We start from the raw sequence: 6803 nt of genomic DNA, 5'->3' as shown, positions 1-6803 counted from the left end.
TTAGGGACAATTTATGAAGCAGAACTATACTGAAAAGTGTTGACTACAATAAAGGTAAGATATAAATTGTCTGGTGCTATACTAACACATCCTCTAAATGCTGGGCAGAGAGAGAGATTTGATGCATCGGTTATTTGTCTGTGGATGTTAAGAAAGACCATTCCATTTTCATGGGCCCAACTGGCAATGATAGTTCCTAGTCCTATGTCACAAACTCATATCTGGTGGCTTGTTGGTGATGGGCTGACTCAGCTGTTCTGGGTACAGCTGTAGCAAAGTCAAATCATGGGTTCAGTCTTTAAGAGGGAAAGTCAGAGAGTCATTTTACTATGTAGAAGTATGTAATTTCCAGGATTCAAATGGTGATAAGAATAAACCTTTGCAAAGATATACATCTATGCTAGAATGAGTCTTCATATTTCTTTCACTGGCAGGGAGAGGAGGGCTCTTGTTCTCAGTTCCACATGAGATGCCTTGCCCACAGTACTTTATGTATAATTACAATGTTTCTTCAAGGTGCCCTTATTATTTCTCCTCTCATCTTTCCCAGGAGACGTGCACCAGGAGGAGTTGGCAAGTTCACTTGGCAAGAACAGACGAATAAATAAGAAGCATGAGCTTGCGTCCTTTAGCTGAGGTGATTTGTCAAAAACCACAGCACTGTGGCTATGTTCAGATTTTAAGGGTTATGTTCAGCCTTAATCAAGGGGAATTTTAAAAGCTAAATCATTGAATGAATTGAGGAAAAGATTTTGGCAGAACATGAAGTCAATCATTCTCATGTAGCTGAATGTATTGGCCTGAAGGCATTTCAAACATATGTTAGAGTATTAGACAATGGTGAGTTATCTACTCATGTTTGTCTAATTTATGGAGTGAGTAGTATTGAGTGAGGAATCCCATGAAGAATAATGGGCTTTGACACTCAAGAGAGAAGAAAATGGGACTTCCCTGGTGGTACAGTGGTTAACAATCCTCCTGCCAATGCAGGAGACACGGGTTCAATCTCTGGGCCGGGAAGATCCCACATGCCGTGGAGCAACTAAGTCCATGCACCACAACTACTGAGCCTGCACTCTAGAGCCTGTGAGCCACAACTACTGAGCCTGGGTGCTGCAACTACTGAAGTCCACGTGCCTAGAGCCCATGCTCCACAACAAGAGGAGCCTCCACAATGAGAAGCCCGCACTCCACAACGAAGACCCAATGCAGCCAAAAAAAAAAAAAGAGAGAGAGAGAGAGAGAACAAAATATCTGAACAAGAGACCCCTGAGGTCAGCTACTTGTTATAAGGCCATCAGATGGTGAATATGGATACATTGGGTTCTGTAATACAATCTGAGTTTATAATATCTTTGTAATTTTCAACATTGTTATGTTTTATTATGTAGATGTCAACTATGCATATTATATCTGTCTGTTAATTTCTGTTTTCCTCTTCAGATCTCTGCTCCACCTTTCTCCAATGTGTGCTGTGCCCTGCGAGATTGACTTTTATGGGCCACATCAATGAAATTCATTGCTTTATAGCATCCCATTGGATTCAGCCAATGGGAAGAACCGTTTGAAAAAATCGGAGAGTAAGGCAGGAGAATCAACTCAAGGTTTTTATTTTCTAGGCTCCCTCCCTTTTGGGTCACTATATATTGACTTCATCCCTTTTCTAAATGCCACAGCTTTGTTGGGGAGCCCTCTCCATACAAACTCCCTCTCCAAATTCTTCTGACCACTCCCTTCCCTTGTCTCTTCAGGCTGAAGGGATAATGGCTCCTGTAGGTTGCTAGGCCTGGAGACTTGACTACGCTTCGTTGGATTTGCTTGATCCTCCCATACATTTGTAAACAGTCCCTTAATATACTCTCCTTAATTATTCCACCTGCGTATTCCGTCTCTTTTTTGCTAACATCTTGACTGGCATATTACCTATGTAAAATATGACACATGCTACATATTTTCAGGACATAGAATATATTTACATTAAAGTTATTTATACTTAAATGCTGCACTTAGGACAAATATAACCCAAACAAATCTCAGCCTTCTGGGAGGCCAGCTGAATAAAAACAGTAGCCAAGGTAAAAACAAACAAACAAACCAACAAGAACAAAAATGTAACATATACTCGGGCCAGTGGAATAATATTAAGGAAAGCTGTGTTCAGAGGCATAGATAAAATGGGAAATTCAGGATTTGGGGGGAAAGTTCCCAGGACCAAATACCAGAATTCAAAATTGTGAACAACCAGGAAATCTTAATATCGAGGGCTAAGAAATGAGAGAGACAGAAAGAGAGATGGAGGGGGAAGAGAGAGAAGAGACATGTCAGTAAAGAGGTGTGTCTGTGTCTGTGTGTGTGTGCGTGTGTGCGTGTGTGTGTGTGTATGTGTGTGTGAAGGGCATAAAGTGCTGGGATGGAGGTTGCAAGACCCTGCACTCAGAATCATCTAAAGAATCTGCCTGGTGGCTCTGTCCATGGTGCTGGCCGAGTCCATGCTACTGCATGGACTGCTCCTCTCCCTCTGAGGACCAGGTGAGCTGAAAGAATTCTTAATGCTTGACTGATGTGCCTTCAGACTTCCCGGGAAATTACTTTGTACTAAAGGCATCCTCCAGAAGAGCAAACTGTACCAGGCTAAAAGAAGGGGGGGAATATCATCTGTCTCCCAGTTATTACACGTTTGTACATGATTGATACTGACATTACTGCTGCTGGCAATTGATCTAAGCATACTACCATGCTAAAGCAATTTACCATGAGATAGGCGTGAATGTGAGAACTCTGAAGAGCAGTTTCACAATAAGAGGCCAGGGTGAAAATAAGATCATGGGATGGAAATACTCAAATGTCTGTACACAAATACAGGACTGAATTTCTGCTATTTCTTCCATTATTTTTTTCTGGGCTGAAAAAAATGATTACTCTATGTAATGACATGCCCAAAAATGATTTTAAAAAGTTAAAAGTTAGGATAAAAGTAAATTAACTTATACAGCAAAGGATACTTTTGTGTTTTGGGAAGAAATCAAAATTAAAATCTAACATTTTACCTTTTACATAACTGTTACATGTAACAACACTAACCAAGGGAAAGAAATAGGTCTTTTCTTTAAAGTCTGATCATTATTAAAGAAACAAAGAATGTAGATTCTCAGGAAAATATCGAATGTATAGTCAATGAGAAAAGTTTATGCATCTGGCAGTTTTGAGCAGTTTTGCAGCTCTGATATTAAAGATCTTAAGTTTAAAATGTAGAGTTTAGGGCTTACCTGGTGGCGCAGTGGTTGGGAGTCCACCTGCTGATTCAGGGGACACGGGTTTGTGTCCCGGTCCGGGAAGATCCCACATGCCGCGGAGCAGCTGGGCCCGTGAGCCATGGCCGCTGGGCCTGCGTGTCCGGAGCCTGTGCTCCGCAACGGGAGAGGCCACAACAGTGCGAGGCCCGCGTACTGCAAAAGAAAAAAAATGTAGCATTTAATATTAATGGGAGCACTGTAGTGACTTCTTATATTAGAATGAACTGGTGTGAAGAGGGGAAAAGAAACCTGGAACAAATTGCAACAAGGAGGAAAAAATTAATCTGATGAAGTCACCAAGCAGAAGCAGGAAGTGTCTTCCAAGTTTTGTGATCACGTTCTCAGAAAGCACAGAATACCCTCACAATCACAGTTCCAACTACCATCACTTGGAAATGCAAGCACTTGAAAGCCACCTTGTGTTCAACCTGATGCCTTTCATCCTCTGATTTTGGAAGTCTCTGGTGTGGTGACAGGAACATTCAAGTATCTCAGGACCCAGGTTCCCAGCCTTATCAGAAAGATGCTGGACAAGCTGTGTAACATTTTGCAACTTTATTTTGTCCCCAAAATACATGAGCTATCTTGTTCACAAGGTTATCTTGGATTTTAAGCAAGCACACATGTATGTAAAAGAGATAAACATGGATAAAAAGTAACCCAGAGATCACCACTGCCTCTTCCAGCCTTTGGGACCTGAATAGAATTGTCCCAAACCCCAACTGGATGTCCTGGAGGAATCCTAATCATCCTCAAGGTGTCTGAAAGTTCCTGAAGACTACTTTCTGATACTTGCCTTCACTGCTGGACTCCTGGTACCCACTGACAGCTTTTCACAACACTGTATTAACTCAGATGTGGAACTCAAGACTGCCTTGAATTTTCTCTCCCAAACCATGCAGGTACTCAAGAGTATGTTTGCTTGTGGACTTAGCAGGAGGCAGTCTCTGTAGAAAGCAGGTGAGTTATGGAAAGTAAAAATACTTTTCCTGTTATATTGATTTTAATGACCACTACTAAACTGATCCTACAACAGAACCATGGAAACTTTCTTAAGATGACACAAAAATAAATAACAAGAATTCATCAACTGTACTCAAATAAAGCTACGTAAATACTGACTGGTGCAGTCCAGTGAAATGTTACAGGGAGAAAACACTGAGAACTAGAGATAGACTTATTCCGTCTCTGTCATGATATGTTCTTGTCAGTAGAGGGTAAATCAAACAATCCTGTGGTACGCCTGTCCTTTGACACTTAGCAGATGCTTTAAAGAAAAAATATGTTCAGAGCACATGGCGCAGCCTTTGGACTTAATTTGCAAGTTGTTTTTAGATAACAGCTCCTCCTTTTCTTAGAAATTTGGGTTATTAGAAGTTTCTCTGGGGACTTCTCCAGGCGGTCCAGTGGTTAAGACTGCATGCTTCCAATGCAGGGGGCGCAGGTTTGATCCCTGGTCGGGGAAGTAAGATCCCACATGCTGAGCGGCCAAAAAAAAAAAAAAAAGAGAGAGAAGTTTCTCTGCTCATGAACAAAATAAAGTACAGTGCACTTAATAAATTCCTTTTTGAAACTGGTGGTCTGTCCTAAGGAGTTCCTGGGGTCTTTGTGGATGATTTTGATCATAATTTTTTGGATAACAGTGTTATGGAGGATGCAAAGCAAAGACTACCACTCTTCTTTCTTGCCGTGCTTCAGTCCAGATCATTGGTACCTTGACCCCATGAGCAGAATGAGAGGCTGTGCTTTTAAAACCAGAACAAAATTCCACCAGAGTCCGACGTATGGACATTAAAACAAAGACCTTAATTATGCAATAGCATTAAGAACAATATATTAAAAGAATGTGGGTTTTTTTGGCTGTGTTGGGTCTTTGTTGCTGCACACGCGCTTTCTCTAGTTGCAGCGAGTGGGGGCTACTCTTCGTTGCAGCACATGGGCTTCTCATTGTGGTGGCTTCTCTTGTGTGGAACATGGGCTCTAGGACACACAGGCTTCAGTAGTTGTGGTACCTGGGCTCAGCAGTTGTGGTGCACGGGCTTAGTTGCTCCGCGGCATGTGAGATCTTCCCAGACCAGGGATCAAACACATGTCCTCTGCATTGGCAGGCAGATTCTTAACCACTGCCCCACCAGGGAAATCCTAAAAGAATGTCTTGAAATGGATGTGTGAGTGGGCACATAATGTCCTGGCCCAACTCACGGACTGGGTTTGTGCAACTTTGAAGGAGGAGGACTTCAAGTGTTTAGCTTCCCAGGCAAACTGAGATGAATTCCCAGAACCAGAATGTCAGTGGCAGCGTGCTTGGCAGCTCTAAGCAAAGCATGTAGAGTTTCTTATCTTGCTATTATTACACAGCCCTGGCAGGGTGCACATCCCAATCCAGTTGCAGGATGTACTTGGCCTTCAAATTCCCCTGAAAACTCCAACACATCCACTCGTGGCAGTGCTACCAGAGGCCAGCTTGGTGATTTCCCCCTGATCTTCCTTCTCTCCTTTTTGGACCCTTTCTTCCCCAGCACCTCTCACAATTGTGTAATGTCAAATTCCTGTAAGAAATTCCTTATTCCATAGCACTCAGAGTGGTTATGCTTTCTGAATTCTGCCCTTGTATTACATGGGATTACTGTCAGGCATCATTCTTAGACCATATCAGCTTAATCCCCTCAAGAAATCATTTGAACTGAAATGGATTTTGATGTTAACCTCTCAACTTGTTAGGCAAGTTCCTTATTAAAAGATCCATTTAAAAACCTGGTCAGTGGGCTTCCCTGGTGGCGCAGTGGTTGAGAGTCTGCCTGCAGATGCAGGGGACATGGGTTCATGCCCCGGTCTGGGAAGATCCCACATGCCGCGGAGCGGCTGGGCCCGTGAGCCATGGCTGCTGGGCCTGCACGTCCACAGCCTGTGCTCCGCAACGGGAGAGGCCACAGCAGTGAGAAGCCCACGTAATGCAAAAAAATAAAAAATAAAAAAAAAAAACCTGGTCAGCATTTTAAAAATGAAATTGGTATCAGGAGACCTATCATGTCACTCAACATTATCTTTATAAGATTTCACATGAGAAAAATATCACTATGTCTGGCCAGTTTAGACTGTATTTCTTTTGAAGCATTGGTATACTTCTTCCTTTTTGGAGCGTTCAATTTTTGCCCTGGCTTCTAGGAGGCTCAGAGACATATATGATGCCTAATTAAAGGAACCATCTTAGTTTCCAATGTATTTGGTTATTCCTCTCTTCCATACACTTAATTAATTCTATTTAACTAATCTTAGAGTATACTTGTCCTTTATTTTAACTTGTGTCAAGTAGGAAATGGTTGAGACAGAACAAAGCATTGACAAAATCTGTTTATTCAGCGCCTACCTAGTGTCATCTGGGCTTGCATTCTCTCTATCTTATTTTTTTCTTCCATTTCACATACAAGGAAACTGAGTTTCCACTAGATTAGGGGATGCTAAATGGACAATGACAAAACTGGGACTTTCATTCTCTCTCCATTGTGTTAG

Source organism: Mesoplodon densirostris, chromosome 16 (genome assembly GCF_025265405.1).
Source record: "Mesoplodon densirostris isolate mMesDen1 chromosome 16, mMesDen1 primary haplotype, whole genome shotgun sequence".
Classification (NCBI taxonomy): domain Eukaryota; kingdom Metazoa; phylum Chordata; class Mammalia; order Artiodactyla; family Ziphiidae; genus Mesoplodon; species Mesoplodon densirostris.
The sequence above is the reverse complement of the archived record's forward strand: the minus strand, read 5'-3'. Positions refer to the sequence as shown.